At 38.2% G+C, this 26,143-nt stretch overlaps 1 protein-coding gene and 1 non-coding gene across 8 annotated transcripts in view; both read right to left on the bottom strand.

The window, feature by feature from the left end:
• Positions 1-26,143, bottom strand: part of Veph1 (ventricular zone expressed PH domain containing 1) — a 236,848-nt gene that overhangs the window by 63,213 nt on the left and 147,492 nt on the right. The window lies entirely within an intron of this gene.
• LOC111753536 (U6 spliceosomal RNA) lies at positions 13,916-14,017 on the bottom strand. The gene has a single exon (XR_002788316.1). It is a non-coding gene; the product is annotated as a U6 spliceosomal RNA (small nuclear RNA).

Consider the following 26,143-nt stretch of genomic DNA (forward strand, 5'->3'; position numbering starts at 1 on the left):
AGAACTTCTTTGCTTTCTGGCACTAAAAGACGCTTCAGGCTCATCATGTGTATTTCCTGCCCCAATTTTGGGATCAACAGTTTTTTTTAAGGAGCTTTGGTTCCTTTTATTGGGAACCAAGGTATAGGTATGAGGTGTGTTTATTGCTCTTGGGATATTACTGTTCCTTGACCCTTTCACATGTTGAGGCAAGGAAAGTATGTGTGTATAATTGAACAAAGCAAATGAAGCTGCACTTGAGTTCATACAGATAGCTTCTATTCTTATCTCTTGCCATATGGATCATTCTGGTGTCCACCCCTTGCTTATCTGTAAATTCCCACTTCAACTATGAGTAGCGTGGCTCTCACTGTTAGCAACTCAATCTCTGTCTCTCTTGCTCTTAAAAAGTTTTCTGGACTATTTAACACAGAAATAGAGTTCAATATGCTAGAAACGATATTTTAGAAAGCTGACTCTGACTGGAATACATTTGATACAAGCTGGAATATGAAAGTAACTACAGCATCCAAATTCAGCAGGTGAGAAAAATTCAGTTACACTCTTAAAAGAGCTGTCAGTCTTAAAGTACTAAAATCAAACTTAGTATGAATACTTTAAACTAGTTTCCATTAAGCAGAAGGAGACTTCAGGGCTGCATGTATGGTGTTTTGAATATAACTAAGATCATGATTTAAGGACTACAGCAGCAAACTAGAGCTAGTGTTAAAAGACATATTGAAGTTTCAAAAACGAGTTATTATAATTTCATAACAGTATTTTACAAGCCATTCAGAAATCCTAAATCACAAAAACTTTGATTATAAGACAAAAGTCAAATTTTACTTTGTATATGTGTGTATCTGCCTGCAAAATGGATGTACCTTGAGATCAAAATGTTAAGTAAACTAGATATACAAGCTCAACTATCTCGTGTGTCTTTATGAGAGACCCAACACAATAATAAAATGGAAAATACAAGACAGACAATAGGAAATATGAGGTGGAGCATTGGTATACGGGGAGGGATCTGAGAGATCGGGGAAGGAAGTGAAGGAAATGAGATTATAAAGGGGTGTATGTTAAGCACTGTGTACATGTAACAAGTCTTTACAAGGTACATGATAGTCGTGTACTACAAACATGTGTAAAATATATATACATGGGCCAACAGGTGTAGGGAGGGAGAGGAAGGAAAGTGAGTAAAAGAAGAATGAGGAAATGTCATGTTTATGTACCAGCTTCCTACGGAAAATGTAATAATTATGTGCTACAAACTTGTACCAATAAATCTTTTTTTAAAAATTGAAAACTATATTAGAGAAAGCTGATGTGTGGTTAAAAATAATCTATGATCTTGAACAAATCATTCTTTTTGATAGTTAACATAAATAATACTTACTCATAATTATTATTTATATTTTTACTTAAGAAGGTAAACGGTTAAAGAGCCAAGTGATTTGAGTAACATTTATGCTCAGAATTTGGCCCAAGTTCATTAAAATACAAGATCCATGTTTTTTTCATAAATCCAAATCTTCCTTCAAAGTAACCTTCTCTGATGCACTTGGATCTGCTTCCCCAGTTGAGCTATAACTTCTGCAGCAGCCTGATGGGCAACCCAACATAAATTTCCATGTTTCACAAGACTATGCAAGATGTCCACTTCTGGCAGTATGACCAAAGGCTTTAATTTCTATGCACTTATTATATAGTCACCATAATTTTCTAATTTAGGATTAGGACAAATTCTTTCATGAGACTGAAGGTTAATGGCAATTCTATAAAGAGAAGTTTTTAAAAGGCTTGCCTAAAACGGTCTCTTTAATCCTCAAATACAGTGGGAAGAGTAGGAGAGGGTTCTGAACCCACTGGGAATAATCAAAATGTCTAGGTTCAGAGTTCCTCGGGATTGGGGAAGGTTGTAACTCACAGGAAGGAGGGCTGTAGTAAAAGCTTTAATGCCCTGTGATGGTCTGTTATCAATTGACTAGTGACGTGTCCATTTTTCTAAATATCTGTTTTAGAACTGAGAAACTCACCATTCTTCTTGGGAGGCTGGATACTTATAAACCATCTCCTAGAGTGGTAATTTGTGTCTATTCTGTATCAGTACGTTTTTGTGTTTGTGTTAAGTGCCTTCAGAGAATAAAAATAAAATAAGATTTTGATTTTTAAAATGACTAGTATAAATATCAATAAATTTATCTTTATTTTGAAATAAAAAAGAACAAGTTAGCTCCTATATTGAATTCTTCACTAAATTTTTAGTCTGAAAATTCCCTCCCAGCTAAGTAAGAGCCACATAAATGTATCTGGCTTGTTTCCCAGGGTTTTCAACTGAGTCAGTCTTCTTCATATGTAAACTATATTTCCAGAAGATTCATAATAACTCAAACACTGCAATTTTTGGTGAAACTGCTAGACAGAAAGTATTCATCACTTACGAATAAACAAATCCTAGCGAAGCGTTTTGAGTGTCCTAGGAAGGGATCTCATTTTCATTGACTTTGTACCAAGGTATAAGCGTAACAAAGTATATTTAATGCTGTCTAACAGGTTATGTTAGCTCCATTTTCCTGAAGAGGAAATCCCAAGATTGAACTTTCAGGAACCAGTTGAGTTGGAACTTAAACCCAGTACACAACTGAGTGGTTCAGGATAAAACAGAACTACTAGAAGTACCTCAACAAGGAAATAGGATTCAATGAACAATAATTAGTCCAGACAACCAAGATCATACTACAAGAATTGGGTTACTTCTTTATCCTCTGGTTTCTTTCCTTTTTTTCTTTTTTAAAAATATTTTTACTATCCTAGGGATGGAACACAGGGCCTTGTGCATGCTGAGTAAGTGCTCTACCACTGAGCTGCATCCTCATGTTTTCTGTTTTTTATCTATAAAATGAGGTCAAACGGAAAGCTGATCTAGAATGAAAACACAAATTGACCACTTTAAAAAATAATTTGTGTTCGTGTTTATTGCCTTTCTTTTTCTCCAGGATTATAATCTCTAGGAGGGTAAAGTTTTTAATTGTGTTAAGTTATGTAAAACATAAAAATGCCACTGTAATAATTTTTATATGTCAGCTGGGTGACGTTAATTGCATTCACACTGTTGAGTAGCCATGGCCACCATCTATGTGTGTGACTCTTCATCTTTCCCTGCTGAAACACTGTATCTGTTAATAGCTTCCAATCCTCCCTTCCCTCAGCCCCTGGCAATCACCGTTCTGTTTTCTGTCTCTGAATTTGACTGCTGTAGGTACCTCATATAAGTGGAATCAGATATACATTTCTGGTTTATTTCACCTAACAGATCTTTAATTTTACCAAATGTGTCATGTGATAGAATTTCGTTTCTCTTTAAGGCCAAATTATTTCTCATTGCATATACTTGCCATCTTTTGCTTATTCATTTATCTGACATGAACATTTGGATTGGATTGTTTATAACTTTTGGCTACTATGAATGATGTTGTTATAAACATAAATGTACTAAGGTCTCTAAGCTCTGATTTCAATTGTTTTTGGCTCACACCCAGAAAACAACTTGTTGGATCATAGGATAATGCTATGCTTTAATTTCTTGAGGAATATTCCTATCAGAATGAAGTTAAAACTTGACACATAATAGGTATACATATTTATGAATTATATGTGTATAAATTGGAACAATTTTTTTGCTTTGTTTTCAGTGCAAGGAATTAAACCAAGGTCCTCAGAACATGTTAAGCAAGTGTTCTATCATAGAGCTAGATCCCTAGCCCAAGAATAAACTTTTATCTCTAAAGCCTGTGACTTGATGAGAGGCCACAGAGCCTGCCGAAGAAATGTGTCTGATGACTGCCCAGAGCAGAGTTGGAAATTAGCCCAGGGCTACAAGGCCTGCCTCTCAGTTCTCAGGAAAGGACAGGGAATAGCAGGCTTTGTTGAAATAGTTTTTTTCCTCCTGTTTGACATTAGGCAAATAGGAACTTTTGAAAACAATTTTTCAGTCTCCAATTTAACTCTCTTTTGATGAATTTTAAATACATGGATCATAATTTAAGATACTGACACAGCACGAATAAATGACAGGGACATGAATGCTTTCCCACTTCTATAAGGAAGCTATAGCCTTTTCCTTCTGTCCCTAGATACCACCTTAGGGAGATAAGCATAAAAGGCAGTGAGAGAAAGAACATTTTACTCAAATGAGAGATCAGTTTTCTACTGAAGCAATCAGATAAGAGTGACTTTAAGAGGGGGTTCTTGGTTAATTCCCTCCCTCCCTAGCCAGTGGTTGGTCAATGGCTATGGCTATAATCAAGTCTAGGCAAAATGATGGTGCATTTTCTCTGCAGAGTAACAAAATAAATTTATATAATCTTACAATAAGTGAAAAGGTAATGATAACTAAATCTACAGTGAAGAAGAAGACTTCAGTAGAGAAAGGATGTTGTTCTAATACAAAGTTAGGGAGTTTTCAGGGTACCAGTAGGAGTCTAGTAGCACAGCCTAGAGAGAGCAGGGCCAGCTGAAGGAGGACCTTGAGCACTGCACGTGACAATTGGCATCCAGTCACACAGTGGCATGTTCTGTCCCTTGGTGCACATGCACAGTACCTCCAAATTTCTTAAGTGGCAACTGTGTAAAAATAAAAACAAAACTCGTGGTGACTTGCTGTTTTATGTTGCACTGAAAAGAGAGAGAGAGAGACTCTTGCCCATTAACTTACTTCAGATCAGGAATAGAGAACTCTGGATGCCCTTAAAACTAATATACCTGCCCCAAGAAGCCTTTCCTCTCAGGAGCAACCTAGGACCAACTTCCCTCAATCCCAGTCAAAGCCAAGTTCTCCTCCGAGGTGGTGACTAAGAGAACAGACCCTGAAACTCGACTTTTCTACCTACCATTGTGTGTCTTTGGGCAAATTACACAACCTCTCTATGACTCAGCTGGGATAATAATAACAGCATCTAGTTCTGATGTTGGGAGCCACCACATTGCCGAGCCGCCGCATATAGCGATCATGCGGCCTGTGGTAAAGAGTAAAGCCTGAGTTAGATTACCCCTCCCATCGAGCACATTAGTTTCCTGCTTACCGCGTAAACAACCCGCTCAATAATATGTTAGCCAATCAGCTTGCCTTGCTTACTTTAATATGATTGGACACTGTATCCGTATATATACTGGTGCCACCCCTGGGGGGAAGTAGAAGCCCGGAAGGAGCCGCGGAGAGCGGACTGGTAGAGGCTTCGGAGCGAAGCCCGGAAGGAGCCGCGGAGAGCGGACCGGTAGAGGCTTCGGAGCGAAGCCCGGAAGGAGCCGCGGAGAGCGGACCAGAGGAGGCTTCGGCTGGGAGCGATCCCAGGGCAGGCTGTACGGAGAGAAAATAAAAGAAAAGGTTGTCCACTGCCAGACTTTGTCGTGTGTCCTTCCTGCCGGCCGGGAGCGACATCGACATTCTGAGAATTGATTAGGGTGACAGGCATCCTGGTTTCCCTCATGCGATTCCTCAGATTGCAGTGTCAGTAGTGGGAGAGGGCCAAACAAACTTGGGTGAATTGAATACCACAGTTACTATGAGGAAAAAATGAATTAATTCACGCAAGACTCTCAGGTATGTATGTGGCACAGAACAAATATTTAATAACAATTGTTATCACTACTGTCATTATTAATTTACCACTATTGCTGTATATGGAAAAGCAAAGAAATGAGCCTTAGGTGGAACTGTTTGAATATTGAGCAGTGCTGCTTTAATTAGAGAAAAAGTACTGCATAATGACCCTTGGAATCTAGGATGCTTAATTGCCGTACATAGTCAGCTAGTTGTGCATTCTAAAAAAGAATATATTACAGAATTAATGCCAAAGAACAGGCTGAAATAAAATTCTATAGATCTGAAATAAAATTTTCTAGGGAAATGACAGAAGTACAAGATTTAGCAAGAAAGAAGATCTCATAACAGCACGTGAAGCCTCCACTCACTCTTCAAGAGCTTCTGCAATTGTGGGCTCTAAGACATCTGAGGCTTTTGGAGCTGCTATTGTTTTGAAGTTCAAAAGTACAGAAATGTGGCAATAATATTATAAGGAAAGATTTGATATTTTTACTGAATTTTTTGGCTAAGAATAAGGAGAATATATGTATATACATATATGCCTAAGAATAAGAGGAAAATTGCTAGCATTAATAGATTGTTTTTAATATATTGGTCTCTCTTCTAAAAGCTTTATGTGTGTATTGCCACTTACCAGGAGAATTACTCAGACACTTTCAGTTTCAAGGAAGAACCTGAATCTCAAAGATGTTATTTGCTTAAGGTCACCTGATTGGTAGCAGCCAATACAACCCCAGGCTGTCAGACCCCAGTATTCATTCTGCTCTGCAGCCTCCCTAGTATTAGTGCTTAGATTACACCAGTGATTAATATTCTGAGTCAAAGAGGAATCTAACTTATACGTAGCTTCCTAAATTATTTAATTCTTATAAATTGTGCATCACTTTCATTTGAACCATACTTGGAGAACTGTTGATCATTTATTTCTATTTTCATAGCAATTAGGTCTTTATGAGTTACAGGTCACACTCCTATTTGTGTTCTTAATTCTCTTGAAAGAAGCCCAGATGACTGACCCATGAAATCCCAGCTGAAGATATTGCTGGGAACCACTGGAGATGAAGGCACCAGGGATCAAGGAAATAATTCAATGAAATAAATTACTTTTGTCCGATTAGACTTGGAAATGGGATCATTCATAGCAGAAGCAAATGTCACAATATCATAAAATTATTTTTCTATAGATGAACATGTTGCATGCTGGAGGTTAATGTATGTTTAATTTTGGTTTAATCCATTATTTCTTTCTAGTTGCATTTATGTGCAGCAGTTTATTCTTATGTGACCTGACACCCAGGATGGATCATCATCGTAAAGAACATCAAGTAGAACTGACTTTTTACTCTTTCTGGTTAATGATTTAATCCTCATTTTCTTCCTGCTGCCCACAGAAAAAGTTATACCATATAATACAGTGTCATTCAACTTCCATAAACTCAACCTTCTAGTTGTAAATTTGAAACAGCTGGTTATACATTTTATCCTTTAGAAGAACACAGAAAAATCTATTGGGAAACTAAAGTGAAAGTTAATAGATTTGAATTATCCCTTCCTTGACTATTTTTCAATGATCCATCGGGTACTACAGCCGATGATAAGAGAGTATTTATTCAACCTCTGTTGAATAAATAGGGATAATTGAGAAGGGATAAACCCTGCCTCAAAAAAGAAAAAAATATTAGCATCTTAGAAATTTATCTTCTGGGGGAAATTGACACCCAGGGCCAGTTAAAAATCATAAATTCCAGAGTGTCATTTTCTTTCCTATATAAGGCAGGAATGCAATGAGACCTGGTCAGAAAGCTCTTTTCTTCAAAATCTTGAGACCTGAAACAGTGCAGTTCACACTGAATTTTCCTCATGTCTTTAGATAGTAATGCCTTAATTTTAAAATTTAATAAAATATTTCTATATTAGCAAGCCTTTATTGTTGAATTTTCTGCTTTCCAAGAGCCCTCTCTTGTGAATGGAAATGGTGGAACCCGAAAGCCAAGAGGGAGGCATTTATACCACAGCCTGCTTGAAAATGGTTGAAATATTTAAAAATTCTCAGTGTCCATTTAAAGGAAATCTCTTAGAAAACCAATGGACTGATGTTCTTAGGAAAGGATCTTCTGCAGTCATCAACACAACTGTCTGAGCACAGTGTCTGGGTATCATTCTGTAGCAAACACTCTGTAGGGCTACACTGCATTATTATTGAGGCCTGGCTGACCCAGAGAAGTGGCAATGAATGGGATAAACAATGAAGAATATTTCTCAGAATTTGGATGTGAAAAATCAAGCATTTAGCTGAAATTCTGTTTCTGTGAGTACTTATGAGGAGTCTGAATGGTCCATGTGCTCCAGGTAGAAGGATCATGGAACTGGCTCTTGCCTGGGTTGGCTTTGGCCCCTTATCAAGAACAATAATCTCCCATGGTAGGCTTTGCCTAGCCACATCCAGAGCCAAGAGAGACAGAACTGGGTTAGCCAGAAGTTCCGAGACCACAAATATTATGGAGTTGGAAACGGTTTGGTTGAGGATGAACAGGGATAGAGACACATACATAGTAAATCATATATTCTCAACTTCTCTCCTCTGGTGATACCCACCTAAATGCCCATTGGAATTCTGCCTACCTGCTGCCAGTGTATATCCTCTCTTTGGATCTATACGTGGCTTTCTCTGTGTCCACTTGGATGAACCTTGCTAAAAACATAGTATTGACATTCTTACATGGCCAAGAATTGCGTCTGTGTAATTCTAACCTGCAAAATCCATCCTTTTAGGGCATCATTAGAACAGAGTGATTTGGGATTATAATGTGATTCCTGGAGAAGGCTGACATTGTATTTTACTTAGTTTCTTCTGATCTATCATTTATGACCCACATTCCTTTGTTTATGATAGTCTTTACTTCCTATTCCCTACATGCCTTGATGCATGACTACTTTATGACTCAACTTAGCCTCCCTTTACTTAGATTTTTACTCCCTTAACCTAGATTTTACTTAAATCTAGCCTGAGAACTGAAAGACAAGAAGGGGGAGATATATTTGAGAAATGCGATATAATTTTTGTTGCAATGGAAGACAAATACTGAGGGCCACAGGACTCCTCTAACTACAAAAAGTACCTTACAGAGCACCTTAAATTTTCCCTAAGAGGGCGCTAAACTTCCTGAAGATATTTTGTGGCATGTGTACTACTGACCAGTGGTAATTAGGTAAATGAATAATGAAGGAAACAGAAATGTGTATACTTTGCAGATTTGAATGAAAAGTCTTTTTTTAAAGAACTAAGACTGTATCAACATTTTTCTGAGAGCTGGGGACCACTCCCATCAGCTGTACAGTAGCAGGATAAGGTTCGCTCATCTTGTGGGATAGTGATTTATGACACAGACTCTAAATCTGAGTCCCAGTCTCAGTTCTCCCACCTGTCAGTTATATTTTCAGTATTTCATTTCCTCTTTTGTAATTTGTAGATACTAATACCTACCTTACAAAGTAAAGAATTTAAAATACTACCTAAAACATAATGCTTATTGCTAGTGCTAGCACACAAGGGTCAACCTGGCTTGTAGTGTTTACTGTAGAACAGATGCTGCTTATTAAGTGCATAGTTTTAAGAACGAAGAAATGCATTTAAATCTTTTATTTTAAAAGAATACCTAAACACAAAATTAGCATTTTAATTATTTTAAAGTATACAACTATGTCTACTTCCAGGACTATTTCATTACTACAAATGGAAACTCTATACCATTAAACAATTACTATCTTAAAGGGTTTTGCAACCACAAATCTATATTTCATCTCTTTAGATTTATGTATTCTCATATAACATGTGTCTTTTGTGTTTGGCTTCTTTTACTTAGCATTGTATTTTGAGAATCATCCATGTGATCAGATGGAAGAGCATTTTATTCCTTTTCTTGTCTGAATACTATTCTAATATATAGATAATGTGTTGGTTACTTTTCTCTTGTTGATGAGACAAAATACCCAATGTCCAAAGTGAAGGAAAGAAAGGTTTGTTTAGTTCAGTTTGTGGAGGTTTCAGTCTATAACCATGGTCAGCTGGCTCCAAGGCAAACTGGCACATGGCAAAGGGCAACAGTTCATGGTGGCAAGAAGACAGCAAAAGCAACAAGAGCAAAAAGAAAGGAGTGTGGAAAGAACTCTTTCTGTCCCTTATATTGTATGTAGGCCATGCCCATAATACCAGCATTGGACCATGAATCAATCACACATTCTAGAAGTCTATGCTCATGACTGCATGAGTCTTAGTGGGAGCATCCTGACACAAACCATAATATTCCACCCCAACCCCCAAAGACACTTACATATGCTTTATACAAAAGACACTCCAAGACTTTCCACTCTAAGAGTTGCCAAAGTCCTAACAGTTTTAGCCTTGCTGAAAAGTCCAAGTCCTGAATCTCTTACCTATGAGCCCTTGCACAAATAAAAAGAAAGTTAAATACTTCCAACACTCAATAGAACAAGATAAAGTTTATCATTCCAAAGGGTACAAACAGGAAGATACAGAACATTGGGACCAAAACAAGTTCAAAATCCAGGAGAGTAAACATTAGGTCCTGTATTTCCATAAGGAACATTTGAAGCAATCTGCAGCAAGTTGTGAGTGCCAAAGGGTTTGCATGACCACTGCTGTGGCCCTTCCAGTGGTTGTAGCTCTCATGGCTTCTCTCTTGGACCTACTCTGTTCCCTCCTTGCACAGTTCCTCAGACAATCCGTGTTCCTGGCTTCTCCAAAATTCTGAGATTTCCACTATACCTTTGACTTTACACATTGACCTATAAGGGGCACACTTTCTGGCCCCCAGGCCTTTTTCTGAAATGTGGTAGAAGCCTTCTTAACCTCAGGAGTCTTGTATTCTGCACGCACCTAGAACTAGTGCCTTATGAATGATGTCAATGTCTGCTGTCGGCTGGAGCAGTAGTCAGGCTCTCTTTTCTCTTGGCTGTAGGGGTCAATTGTCTGCATTCAGTTCTGAGGAACTGCCATTTCAGAACCTGGTGTGGCTGCCATCATTTTTGAACATGGTGAGGCCACCACCATTCTGCAACATGTTGCTCTGCGGCTTTCTCCTCAAAGCAAACCTTTCACTTTTGCAGTTTTGAGGCTGCATAGAGTGAAGACTCTGCTGCTTGTGATGCCTTCAGATCATCTTTTCTATTCTCCTATTCCTTCTTAACAATAGAGATCTCAGCTCCATCTTTACAGTCCGCAGCTTTACTGGAAGTTCCTTTCTGGCCAAGCTCACAACATTTTAAAACATTCTGCTGAACTCTGTACATACTCTCAACATAAATCTGGGTAAAAGCCATGCCCCAACAATAGCCATGCCACCACCTCAACATTTTACTGCCTGAAGTTTTTTCTACCAGTTTAATTAGTCTGCTGCCTTTAATCTCAGTCTCAGGCAAAGTCTCTGGACATGAGAAAAATGCAGACAAACTTCCTGCCAAACCATAACATACATCATCTAGACTCTCAACAACCAATGCAGTCTTTCCCAGTGGAAACCTCCTGAGCCTGGTCTTTAGTGGTAAGATTTCTATCAGCATTCTGGTCTTCTGAGCTCTGACCAGAATCTCCCATACAGAACAGCCTAACATGTTCTAGATTGGGACCAAAACAGTAGTTGTTGTCTACTCTATCAGACAACAACTTAGAGCCTTTCCAAACTCTCCCCACAAACTATTCTCAAAGCCTTTTGTACCACATGGTCAGGTACAGTCACAGCAATGATCTAACTATTAGTACTAAATTCTGTCTTTGTTATTTTTCTCTTGTTGCTGAGAAAAAATACCCAATGCCCAAAATGAAAGAATGAAAGGTTTGTTTAGCTCACAGTTTGTGGAGGTTTCAGTCTATAATCAGCTGGCTCCAAGGCAGAGTGGCACATGGCAGAGAGCAACAGTTCATGGTGGCAAGAAGACAGCAAAAGCAAGCACAGCAAAAAGGGAGGAATGTGGAGAGAAGACTTTTTCTGTCCCTTATATTATATGTATGCACTCATACCCATAATCCCAACATTGGACCATGAATCAATCACAGATTCAAGACATCTGCCCCTATGACTTCATAAGTGTTTGGGGGACATCCAAATAAAAACCATAACAGATAGAAGTGGATTCCCTATAGTTTGCTTATCCATTCATTCACTGAAGGACATTTGGGCTGTTTCCAACTCTTATTTATTGCAAATAATGCTGCCATGAATATTTATGTACAAGTTTTTTGTTTGAGTACTTTTTTGGGATATTCTTCATCAGTCTGTCTGCCTACCTACTTATCTATACCTAAGAATAGAATTGTTGGGTCATATGTAATTTTATGTTTAGTTTGTTGAGGAATGGTCATATATTCTCAAATAATTATTTTCTTATCCTTATGTCTAAGTGTGTGTGTGTGTGTGTGTGTGTGTGTGTGTGTGTGTGTGTGCATGTCTGTGTATTTTAGACATTGTCTTTCTGTGTAGTTTGTGCTGGCCTTGAACTCATGGAGATCCTCCTACTTCAGCCTCCCAAGTGCTAGAATTACAGGCATGTGCCACCATGCTCAGCCATCCTTATGCATAAATTTGAAAATGTAATTGTCATATTCATTGTGAAAAAGATGCATCTGAATCTGATTATACAACAGTTGAGGAAAAACTCTTATAAATAGGACTCCAACTGGAATCATTTCTGATTAGATGACTGACTGCCTAGAGTTGCAGAAAAGGTTATTGAGGCAATGTTGTTTATATTTTTGGATTAGTTTCAATGTTGGCTGTAATATTTCCAGAAATTTAGCAACTAATGCCCTGAGGTAGGAATAATTAAAATACAAATGATGAAACTTACTTAAATGTCTGTAATACACAGTTTTTACTTTTCCAATAAAGCTTTGGTATCCACTAGAAAAAATCCATGCTCCAACCACACTGAATGGGACTCAGCGCTGGGAAGGGGAAGCTGATGTCCTTATCCAGTCATAAAAGCCCTATAGGAAATATCATTTGGAAGAACTCAATATTTTCCTACCTTTCTTGGTGCTTGACAAACACAAATTAGATGTCCAAACAATAAAGGATGTAAAACAGTCAATATCAACACAATCAGAAATAAATTTGGAATGTTTTCATCGGAGACTGCAGAGTTTGTAGAGATGAAAGTAAATCTGGAATTTATATGAATTTTAAATTAAATACACACTTTTTTGGTATGATGCTAGTGCAGCTGATTTCTGGCAATGACACAGAGTCACTTTGTGGCCATACTGAGTCAGTGGAAGCCCATGTGTTATAGATAAACATTTGGCTTTCCCCAGCAGAGATTTATCAAAAATTGTGCAGAGGCAAATAAGGCAGGCAAGTTATGATCCCCTGCAGGTACCATTCCATGTGCTATCAATTACTTTCCAATTCTGCAAAATGTATAACAGCAACCAGACTTGGGGGACAGAAAATTTTTGGAAATTTTATTATTAGATTCTATTCTATGAAAATGAGCCTGTTTACATTTTTTTTCTCTGAGGAAGGTCAAGCCTAAGATGGTCTACATATGACTTATCTATCTCGTTGCTCCCTCCAGTTGGCAGCTCTGAGTTAAAATATGCCTGTCCCCCAGCCACCTCAAGAGAGCACTCTTTGGAGAGTGATAGGAGAATTGGTTATGTCAGATAGCTTGATGCAGGATGAATGGCACCTTCAAATAGCAAATATTAATTGTATCAAACTCTTTAAAGCTCTTATCAGAGAAGGACTTTAACAAGTGTTAATCAACCCTAACTTTCCAAAGATACCCACCATCTAGTCTAAGTTGAATTCACAATCATGGGGCTGACATGAGAAAGATGGCGTCTTGTTAAATAAGGTTTCCCTGAATAGAAAGCAATTAATTCTGTGCAGTTAATTCTGGACTATACTATGAATTTGGATGTTAACTTTAGAACATATTTCTAGTCCTAAGAAAAATACAATCAACATGATACTTGTATGACTGAAAGTTTTTGAGGAAGGTATTTTCATATGGTCAGTTATACTCTTAGAGCATGAATCCTAAAAATGCTATTTTTCCTTAGTGTAGCTGCTGTAGCAATACAGCCAGGTGTTAAAGTCTGGAGAAGTTTGATTTAATTTGTTGTTCTAGTCCTACCCCAAGGAAAGGTCTAAGGTTGCCAATTTTTTTTTTTTGGTCTTTTTGAGACCATTTTGCTATGCAGGCTGCCTGACCTTGAACTTCCTTTGTAGCCCAGGCCAGTTTCAAAAGCAGTGATCTTTCTGTCTCAATCTCCTGAGTGCTGGGATTACAGTTGTATGCCAGTGTAAAAATATAGACTGCTTCATGAATTTCCGTACACCCTTGTGCTGGGGCTACATGAATCTTTTCTGTACCGTTCCAATGTTAGTATATGTACTGCTGAAGTGAGTCAAGCATCATCGTTGTTAAAATGCTTTGGGAATTCACCAAGAATCGAGCACTGGGTTGGCTGGACAAAACATAAAAAGACACACCAATAGTGCTACAACTTGAAGAGGTATTAGGAATATGTGAGGTGAAGAGAATCACTGAGGAAACAGGAGGTAAGATTTAATGTAGCCTCAGCAAATGGTGTGCCCAGACATGGGGAGCCTAGGGCACCCAGAGGGCAACAGCACGGACAAAGGCATGGAGGTGGGGCTGAGAACGGTGTCTCCCAGAAGGCTCGGGTGCATAGAGAGTTTGTGACATGATCATAAGTCTGGTCAAGTCCTAACTCTGCCACTACTGGAAGATGACTTGACTTTCTGAGTCTTTTTAAAAATCTTTCATAAAATGAGGATACTGACAATGATACAGTGGACTTTTCATTAGGATTAAATAAGTTATTCATTCATTTATTCAGTAAATATTCACTATACAGCATAAAGGTTCTGTTATTAGCTACTCTTATTACCAATAGTTTTGCCCAATGGAAAGAGCAAAAGACCATGTGAGAAATTACTAGAATTTGAAACTAGAAGAATAAACTGAATTCAAACACAAATAGAAGTTGCCATCACATTATAACTTTTCAGTACTGACTCTGATGCAAGAGAAACCAATAGCAAAAATCAATGGTAGCATATTTATTATTCAAAATGCATATTTCCTTATTTTTTAAGGGGATAGGAGTTAGTTTAAATGAAGATGGCCAAAAACAGAAGCTATAAAAGCTAAGTTCTAGCTATCTAAGCAAACTGCGAATATTAGTTTGGATTAATGGGAAGCTGTCTGAAGATCTAAGCAGATGAAAATCATTAAAATGGGTTTAATATAGTACAAAGACTCATAAGAATTACCAAAGGCTAATTATTTAAATATGCACTGCCATTGGATACGCTGTGCATAAAAGTGTGCTACCTTTTTTGCCAAAATAAAGGATATAAATATGGAAAAGCAATACACGGCAGGAAGAGTGAATATGTTTATCATATTTGAGAGGCAGAAGCAGAAGGATCACAAGTTTGAGGCCAGCCCGGGAAATTAAATAAGACCTTGTGGGTTTTTTCGGGTTTTTCTGTTTATTTGTTTTATTTTGTTGTTTGGTACCAGGAATTGAACTCATAGCCTCATGCTTGCCAGGCAGGTGCCTGTGCCACTCAGCTAACCCCCCAGCCCCTGTTTTCCTTTCTTTTTCTTTTGTTTTAAAGTCATACACAAAAACACAAATGTGATGGTGCTCTGAAGGAAAAAAAAATCCTGAAAAAAATCCGAAACCAAGGAACAGTGAGATGAAGATCCAGGAATACTGATTCTGAAGAAGGGACATTTGTGCTGCTCCCTTAAGGACAAAGAGTTACAAAGTGATTCAGAGGTGAGAAGCCTGACGTGAGAAGCAACTTTGGCAATGAGATTCTTATCAAGCAGGTTGGGCGGAGAGAGGGGCTAGGTCACAATCATACTGTCCTAAAGACTGAGTCAGACCCAGGGGCTTTTGTTTTTCTTTTTAAATGCATATAAATCTAAACCATAATAGACGACATCCAGGACAACATAGGCTGGATGACCTCTAAGATCTCTTGGCAACTCTTGGAATAGAACCTTGAAAACCATTTTTGGTGACAAAAGTAGTCTATTTCTCAAGTACATAAGTACACAGAAAAATGACTTGCATAAAACATCCCAGATTTATGAAATCGCATTGACAAATCAAATTGCATCAGACCCAGGGATTCAGGAAATAATATGACTAGATTGGGCTCCAAGAATCAAATGGTAATAAGCCAGACTTGGTGGCACATGCTTGTAATCCCAGCACTCTGGAGTCTGAGGCATAGGATCAACATAAGTTTAAGACCAGCCTAAAATACATAGCAAGACCCTGACTCAAAAAACAAACAAATAAACAAACAAACAACAAAAATAAAGAATAAAATGGTGATAAAGAACAGAAGGTGGTATGGTTATTCTATAATCAGAGTTTTCAGGGAAAACAATTTAATACAGGACACATAATTTATAGGATTATTTTATAATAATAACCCAAGGATTCAAACACAAAAGAGTGAAGGAAATCTATTCACACACTAGAGACCCAAAGGATCCAGGGCCTGGATCCTCAGCACAAGTCCAGCTGAAGGCCTAGAGCCCATGACAATTTCTCAGGTGAGTCTTTTTCATGGATCTGTACTGGGAAGGCCCAAAGGTCAGTGGTGGAAGCCAAAAGTCTTCGCCATCAGGATGAAGGATCTGAGCCAGCATGCTGAAGGATCTGTACTAGAGCCAGAAAACAATGCTCAAGATAAGGACCAGAGCTCCCCTAAAAAGAACCACAGCCATCCTCAGTGCCCATGAGGTCCTGAGCTCCTTGGACAATGAGAATAGTCAAGTTCATATCAGGAAAGCCAGTGTGACAAACTTCTCCAGGAGAACCAACAGTAGCATCTCTTCCTCTCCAGGGCTTCTTTTCATGCTGCTGGCAACAATCCTCAGGTGGGCTATTCACGCCCAACACCATGCTGACTCAGTTTACATGCTGGGTGTTACAAGCTGAACATCAATTGTCAGTCTACTGCAGTTAATTTTACTTCTTTCTCTTAAACTTTATTGTTTTATCAGCACATATTTGTCACACGTATTGATCATGCTCATCATGGGAAATTTGTATTATACATAATATGATACTTCTTTGAAGTATAACTCTTTTGCTCTGCTTGAGCCACTATGCCCCTGGCTTTGAGTGAGATGGCCAAAGCTTTTCCTGCAGGTTCGGTATGATAAATGTCCACTATTCAGCTCTTTCTGATCTTGCTGAGTTGGCCTTTCCTCAGTACAATTATTCATAAAAATCCAGAGTAAATGCTTGCAAGTTGGCTTTGGATGTTCTTGAGAATGCTACTGGGTATGCAGGTACCCTCAGTACCCACAGTAATTTGAAATCCAGCAGGCTGGAGAATCAGTTACCACCCTAACAGGTGGCATCTAGGGGTAAATGAAGGCAAAGATAATGCTCCAGCACCAGGGACAGTTCACAGTTTCTCCTATTTTTGTCTCTCTTAATCTGTTTTCTCTTTGAATATAGCATACAAGGTTTGAATATAGCCATTGTTGTGGGAACAGAACAAAAGATATTCTTTTTGTACTGGGACTGCTAAATTTGATTTTAATTTTATTTCAAAATCAGTGACCAGCTCATTTGCCTATCACCTTCATCAATATTATGACCCTCAAGGTCAATGAAGAACTCTTGTTGAAAAGCGCTGAAAACTTACTGTGGAAGGAAAATTCAAAGTCTGTGGGTACTGGGGTGTTGGAAGTGATTTTTTTCTTTGACATTCCAAGAGCAGACCAACACAAAAATGAAAGAAATGTGTATGGGATAAAGAAATGCAAATATGAATGGAGACAGGAAAGAAGAACTTCAAAGAGAAGGAGAAGACAGGAAGATTTATTATGGGGAGAGGAAGTCAAATCAAAGAGTAACAACCCAAGAAACCCAAATATTTTCCCTCTGAATAGAACACAGAGGGCTTGAATATAGTAGCCAGGGTCTGTTGTGGGACAAAGAGGAAAAGGGACAAAAGATGTCACTCTTCACAAAATAATCATCCAGCTTTGCAAAATGTTCTTTCTCATCGAGTCTCTAAATATTCAACTGGGGAAGGGAGAGTTAGTGAAGCCTGTTACATATGACCCCTGTGGCCCTTGAGGTTTGCATCGGTCACTATCCTGCACACTGCTTCCTAACAAGCTGTCTTTGTCTGCTGGGTTTAATCAGGACTGTTGAGTGGGATGCCCACATAGCCCACCAGGCACCATAGCTACCAGCCTCCCCCGTCTTCCCCTTCCTTCATGGACAGAGATCCAGACATGCAAATCAGTTCTTTAAAGAAGCCTCCTTCCTGTCATTTCATGTCTTCCAATTTTCTGCCCCTTCTTCCCACATTAGAATCTCACCAATGGATATTCAGAGTGGCTTTGCAGATATTAACAAATATTTCCCATGGGTCATAGACAAAAGACTGGAGGGAAGGGTTTCAAGATACCTTTAGAGTTGTAAACATACTGGATATTAAATGGCACTATTCGGATTCCCCAAACTCTTTGTATAACAAAATGTTTACAGTTAAGAGCTGGCGCCCCTCTCCTGACTCCGTTAAGAACCTTGGGTTTTACAAATGAGCTCAGTGTGGTGGCTCAGTGTCCGGATGGGATGGGAGCCAGCTCTTCTGTGGTGCAGGTTGCTGCTCCCGGGGATCCCTGCACCAACCCTTCCTCACACAGTGCCTTTGGAGCACAAGTGGTATTAGCCAGGTGCTCTTCACTAAGCCAGCCTTTGCAGCTGTTTGATTGCACTCAGTATCGAATTTCCTTGTCTGCTGTCTTCCCCCTTCTCAGGAGCTTGTGTTTTTTAATTCTTTTATCACCATTTAAGTGGTGCCTTCGTGATAATGGAGATACAGGAATTCAATCAGCCATGCTCACTGGGAGTCTTGTGTGGAAGATTAGAAACTCCTAAATGCCATTAACAGAAAACTCCAGGTCAATGTGGAAGTCAGGAAAAAAAAACACCTACACCACTATTGCACATGGACCAAGTGCAACTAGTTGTTTATAAATAAAGTTTTACTGAAGCACAGTCATGGGTATTAATTTATGCAATGTCATGTTCTCCCTAACATTTCAGTCAGGGATGGACCACTGTAACTAATCACATTATGTCTTAGTTACTTTTCTCATTGCTGAGACAAAATACCCAGTGTCCAAAGTTAAGGGAGGACAGATTTATTTAACTCACATTTGTAGATGTTTCAGTCCATAATCAGCTGGCTCCGAGGCAGGATGGTTCATGGCAGAGGGGTGACAGTTTATGGCAGCAGAAGACAGCAAAAGCATTAAGCAAGGAGAGAGACAAGCCGCTTTTTGTCCCTTGTACTGTATCCAGTCTGTCAGGGTTAGGGCGGTACAGTCCAATCAGTGGGCTAATTCAGCAGCCACCACACTTAATCCCAGCACTGCACCACTGATCAATTGCACACTCTAGATTCTGCTGCCTCTGAAAAAGTCCTATGGCCGCAGGAGGCTTTGGGAAGATATCTAGACACAAATCATCACACATTGCCCAGTGACATCACAGCCAACTTAGTTGTGGAAGTACTCTATGATGTTCACCCAACAATGAAATTGCATGATGCATTTCTGAGACTATATTCCCCCCTGTTAAACGGTACATGATGATGTTACCCGTGATAGTTTCATGTTGCAGTGGCACAGTTGAGTAGCTGCAAGAGAAACCACAGGAGCGGCCTTTTGTCCAGATGTATTTACTTCCTGGTCTTTTACAGGAAAAGTGTATTGATAATCGAAACTAGTAACAATGAGTAATATCACGAGATGTTGTATAAACTTTTTCCTATAATTCAAACCTGTTTGAAGAATACTCAGACTTTTGGAATTATAGTTTTAGAGAGAAACATATTTTACCAAGAAATGGCAAACGAATATCCTTTAAGAGAAATATCAATCTAGGTATGACTTGTATTTCATAGAGGAGTGACAAAATGTTATAGAGAAAATATGATGCTTTTTCACACATTAAATAAAGGAAGCACTTGTCCAACAAGGTCTTTAATAAAAACATTCCATCTAAAGTATCCTGCTAAAATTTTCCAGGGTAAAAAGTAGACTGCAGATTGTTAGCTTTGGTCTTTAAATTTGCATATTTTTCAAACTGAAATTTTCACCATCCTAATTAAAAGTTCTAAAAAACAGTGATTAAAAAGTTCTCAAAAAAAGTTCAAAAAAGTTTTAAAAAATGTTTCTGCCTCATGGACCAAAATATTTTCTAATATAGAAAAACCTAGAATAAAATTTCTAGCAGTGATAAACGGTGAGATTAAGAATGATTTTCTTTAGTCTTTTCTGTTTTCCAAAATGTTACAATGAGTGTTGTATTTTCATAATCATAGAAAAAATACCTTCACTAGGAATTTTCATCCATTAGGAACTAGATTAGAATTGGTAAGTACCAGTATAGTAGACTCAATTTGTCATCTACCACAAATGATTTGTCAGCTACCCTCTAGGCTAGAACTGAGGGATAAATGATCAACTTTATTTATTTATACATAAAGAGATTTTAGGTGATGTCAATTTCAGGACTTTTTCTTTTGCTGAAGCAAGGTCTTTGGTAGTTCATCCAGGCCTTGAATTTACTTTGTAGCCCAGGTAGGCCTTGAGCTCTCAGCAATTTTCTGCCTCAGTCTCCCGAGTGCTGGGATCACGTACTTGACCGGTATACCACACCTTCCTCTAGCCTCAGGATTGTTGAGAGTATGAACAGAATAATCAGACACTAAGAACTATGTCAAAAATCATTGGGTGGATAAATTGGCAGTGAAATATTTTAGTTCCATTTTGGAGAACTAGGTGATACAGCACATAAAACTATCGTGGGGAGAGGTCTTTACTAGATGTGGTTGTACGGGGTGGTGGGGTAGGTCTCACAGTGCCCTACCCCTTGGCATATTCTTACAGATAAAATCCCCATACATGAGACAATAGTTGCCAGAGGCTATGATGTGGGTACTGATTGAAGTTGTGGGGAAGCACACCAAGAGATTTTAGTGCTAGTGTTTTTGGGTGCTTTCCTCCTTTAATTCTCAGACATGAATGCGATGGTGATTACTGCAGAGGGATACAGAGGGGAGGTCAGAGCAGAGGCCTCTGACTCCCATCCTGGGTGCTGGAGCACATGCTCCTACTTGACTGCCTCACACGTACACTTCTCTACTGCTCTGAGTAACTATAATGGAGCTCATTTATTCCGAAAGAGCTAAGACTTACCATCAGTTTCCACTAATGCTGTGATTTTCCCAAAGTATCAGACGTTGGGAAAGTAGCGTGCATTTATTCCAAGCAAATGTTAATGTTCTAGTTGTTTTGTCTCTTTTTTAATGCTGAGCTTGATATATAATTTATTTCTGGCTATCTCTCTGGATTTTCATACTTTTATGTTACATCACAAGGCGGGTAAATTTTATTTTCATAAGTTAAACGAAGACAGTTGCACTTAGCATTAGTGAAAAGTTACAGCATTAAAACTTACAGTGTTAAGACCACAGAAACATTTATTATTCTGTTGCAAGCCTGAGACTGCACAGTGACGATAGGCACACTGACTGTAAGGACAGGTGCTGGGCAAGGCTGCTCCTTGCTCTTCGTTTGTTTGCTCGTTTATTTTTTGTTCTCCGAACTGTGCTGTACTGCGCTGAGCACTCACTCTGTGCCCAACATTGTGTCAGGCACTAGAGATGGAGGCGGTCCTGAGTCTTCAGTGATGGGACGAGATGTCAACTCAGACTCTTGGTGCTACTTAGGACTCCTGTGTTTAGTTGCTGCATTTAGGTTTCCCTGCAGTGAGTTAGCCTAGCCTGAGAACCCCAAATCCCAACACTTTCAGCACAGGCTATTCCACAAGATAAGTGTGGGAGGTATTTCATAACTGGGTAAAGATCCTAAAAGTCACGACAAAGGAAACTTAAACAAGGCAGCTTGAATCCTACAGCAGGGCTCAGCAAATCTCTTCAGACTACAAGGGCACTCCTGACTTATCTTCGGCCTGGGCAAAAGCCTCAAGAGCTGAGAAGACCATATATAGTGCTTGGGAATTTCGTGTGAGAATAGTAGGAGGCCCCAGGAAGCCCTTTCCAGAGGGCAAATGGGTGCTTAGGAAGGCCACTTATCTGTGAAGGCAGCAGCTGGCAACCTGGGGAGGCCTACACTGGCTGAAGTGCTGGCCCTGTCTGGATTCATTTGCTGTGCAAATCTTTGCTTTGGTCAGTGGGACCCCTAGAGGGGTCTTCTGCTCCTCCTCCAGGGCTAGTGTTGCCAAGTGTGGGGCTCTGCCTTGGGGGAGCAGGGTAAAGGCAGCTGAGATGCTTGACTGTTCATTTGATACCAGCACATTCAGTGGGGAAACTCCATCCCTCATTTCCCTGTTGTTCTCCGTGTCTTTGATGCTCATCTGTCTGGAAAATGCCAGCCTCTTCTGTGTGGGGGGGAAAGGCAAAGGTTGGGAGTGCAAAGAAATACTCTGCAAATAAAAGTTGTTTCAGGCTTCTTCAGAATACAGAGATGCATTCAAAAAAGAGGACATATTTTTCCTCAAACTCTTTACCCAACATTCTACTTCACTTTATTGTAGGTGTGTTATTCCAAGCCAATCTTACCTAAGGTGAATGAGCAGTCAGATCTCCCTGCACAAATCTCCTTGCCCACCACAAGCTGGGTCCATATCATTATTATTACCATTATCATCATTATTATTTTACTATATTTGAGATGGAAAGAAAGGACTGTGACCAAAACTAGAAAAGATTCTTTTGGCATCAAAGGCCAGTAGGGTCATCATTGCAGTGATCTGAATATAGGTCTTTTCTTAACACCAACAAAGATTCTTACTTGACAAGATTTCTGCTATCACTAAAACATCTCATGTAGATCAGAAGAACTTTCCAAGTCATATCTTGATAGATAATGTGAAAATGAATTTGAAACATATGGATTACATTTCTTTAAAAATGTGTTTGAGTCCAAACATTAACAAAAGTAATGGTTGACTAAAAGCATTTGGAGATTTTTAAAACCCCAAATGTTTGAAAAAAAATTCCTAAATGTATTGACTAATAATATTTTAACCAACCAAGGAAGAGAGTACACTATTGTTTTATTTTTTGCTTTGAAAGTTTCCTTGTATTTTAATTCTCAGTTAAATATTCTTATATAGTTACTAAATTGTTTTAAAAATATAATTATTTTTGCTATTGTACATAAATTCAAAGAATACAATAGATCAGAGAATGTGAACAACATTTCTAGAAATAATAATAAACAATTTTAAGTGTTCAAAGTCCATTTGACATTTGAATTATTGACATCTATATAATACCGATCTTGTAAAAATACATAGGACATCTATTTTGTCTTGATTCTTTTACAGTAGATTCAACTGCTTATATGTTTAAAGAGTTTGTTAAAAAAAACAAACAAGCAAGCAAATAATGAAACAAAAGCTCCATGGTGTAAAATTATTTTCTGTAGCATGTGGTAAACAAAACTATTACAAAGAGCAAAGAGAGACACAATGTATTAATTTATTAATCAAGGTTATGAACTGGTATGCTTACAAAGTACATTTACACCATGGAGCTTTTGTTTCATTATTTGCACTGGTGAACTAGTATGCTTATAAAGTAAAAATTTGGGGAAAAGATATGATAGGAATGTAGGAATAGACTTAATTTTCCACTTACTGGAAATCATACCTTATATTTAAACATGCTCAAGGTTCCTTATAAAAGAACTTAGAAAAAAGTGTGCACATTTAGTGGGGAAAAATCAGTACAATGATGTTGCATAGACAGGAAGGAGGGCCCAGTGGGTTAATCACTAAATATCAGTCACAGACACAGTTACACACAGGAACTTGGCTCATTTCACTTTTGAATGGTCTGGGTTTTGGTGCACATTTATTGGCTCTGACATATTTTTGCTAATTTTAATTCTCTGCATATTTTACAAGAAATGTAATCCATATATTTCCATCCCATTTACACAATTAAGCTAAACATACTTGATGACATAGTTAAACACAAATTGATTTTAAAACAATATTCCTTGAGTCAATAAATGTTAGGTTAATAAAAGTCAAAGCGTATAAAATACAAATTCAAGCATATACCTAGGAGAAGTCTTTCATGGCTTCTAAGCCTATTCAACTTTTCTTAAAACCCACATCGTATAAGGAGAATCAGAGGCTAACGGAATGAACACCAAATTCTGTGCCAAGAACAGTCCAGATAACTAAAACTGGCATTCTTGAGTGTCCTGAGTAAAATGATTCATCTTAGAGATGACCCACAAATGAAGTCAATTAATTAAACCACAGATTTATTGTACAGAAGAAAATTCTTTTTCTGTGCTACTGGGATTTGCTAGAAATTTTCATTCCTGGAGTGGCAGTACCCTTCAAACTTCAATATCCACACAAATCACTGGGGGATCTTGTCAAGCTGTGGATGCTGATTCAGTAGGTCTAGGCAGATCTAAGATCTGAGATTTTCAGCAAGTATGTAAATGACCACAGTTTGAAAAGCTGGAATCTGTTGCTGTAATGCCTACTGACATTTTGGGGCTGGGTAGTCACTTTTGTTTTTTATTTTGTTTTCATTTTGAGAAGTTTGTTCTGTGCCATGTAAGAGATTTTGTGCACTATAACATTCCTAGGTTTTTCCACTAGATATGAGTACATACTGCCCTCAGTTATAACAACCAAAAATATTTAGTAGGTTGAGGTGCATGTATGTGAAAATTTTGTCTCTAGTTTAAAACTACTGATGTATTATTTTGCTTAATTGTTACATTATGTGACACATGAACTGGCTTCAGTAAGCATGGAAAAATACCTTTCTTTCTTTCTCTGTGCGGTCAGTGCGCTTGATCTTATGGACACTGTACATTTTATAACTGATATTGTTTCTCTCCCTACTATTAGCATTAGGGTGCAGAAAAGTAAGCTTGCAAATCCCATTTTGCAATTGTGAAAATTTCCAGGAATAAATATCTGAAAAATCATAACCCCTGGATTAATTGTATTTTTTAATGTTTATTTTCCCCCTCTATATTGAGTAAATCAGTTTTTATTTTATTATATATTTTTGTAGTCTGTGTCATGTACATTTGAAATAAAATTATTTCCTGTAGCATGTGGTAAACAAAACTATTACAAAGAGCAAAGAGAGACACAATGTATTAATTTATTAATCAAGGTTGATTATGTGCTATTTGATATTCATTAATTAGTAAATCTAAGCAACTAGCAAGACAAATCTCAAAAGGATTGAATAATATAGTCTGTTCTCTCTCAACTGTAGCAAAATGAAGAACACAGATGTTTGGAAAAAAGACAAGAAACTAACATGAAAATAAAGGTTTGTGTGTGAGAATTTATATTAGAGATATAAAATTAGCAATAAAGTTGCTCAATGCTGATGAAAAACTTGGCCAAATAACAATAGCTTATATTTTTTGCTACCTCTGGCATAAGAGTTTAGAATTAATTGCATTCAGAACGTGAAGGACTTTAAAAGTTATCGGGCCCAGCATTTTTCAAGTTCCTTTAAGCTGCGGAATCCTTAAGCATCTATGAAAAAGGCAGTATGTAAAACCAGCTAAATCAGAGTTCATCTGTTGCAGGGCAGGAGAAGGGAAGAAAGAGGATCCTAAATCCCTTCTCAAGGGACTTTTGGGAATGTGGGGGAGCACAGCTTGAAAACCCAGGAACTCTAAATGTTCTGTTGAGAGAAGATGAGGAAGTGGCAGCCCAAGGAAATAAAGTGATCTGGAATTCACTGCTCAAAGGAATTCAACTGCTCCATAACAGATCTGGGGCTGGAACTCAACTTAAATAGGATGCCGGGGGTGAGGCTGGGAGTTTCTACCTGGGTTGCCAGCATCTCCATTACTAAGGCCCATTATTCTCATTAAAAAGTCCAAATCTTATATGTATGTTTAAGTGTGTAAGACAGATGACCATATACTAAGTTTTTATTGGGTCATTGAACAGGATGGTTTGCACTGTCAATGTTTGAGTGTCTATCCATCTTTTATGCTTTGATTTTATAACTTGAACAACTATAAGAGGACAATATGTAACTTATCAACTAGTGATTTCTTATTGATAATATTTTTTTGAAATTCTGTATTATTTCTACCCTTTTTTCTGTTTTTTTTTCTTTGAAAAATCCAAATCTTGCAAAAATGTATGCATTAAAATGTGTAAATTGCCTCTTACTCTCCTTTTCTCCATCTGCATCTGCAGTGTGAGTCTTTGCAGACAAACAGTGGTAGTGGCTGATGTGTGTCCTTCTCACACTCTGCTTTCTCTTCCCAAACCCACCCCTCCCTCCTCTTCTGCTTTGTTCTGGTTCTTCTTAGCTGACTTTTTGTCTTTTGTCATAATGTTTAACAATTTCTAACATCCAACTTAATTTTCTTATAACTTCTATTATTTAGTATATGTTTCTTCCAATT

Source organism: Cavia porcellus, unplaced genomic scaffold (assembly GCF_034190915.1).
Source record: "Cavia porcellus strain 051 isolate PalLab524CR breed Dunkin Hartley unplaced genomic scaffold, mCavPor4.1 scaffold_5, whole genome shotgun sequence".
In the NCBI taxonomy this organism is placed as follows: Eukaryota; Metazoa; Chordata; class Mammalia; order Rodentia; family Caviidae; genus Cavia; species Cavia porcellus.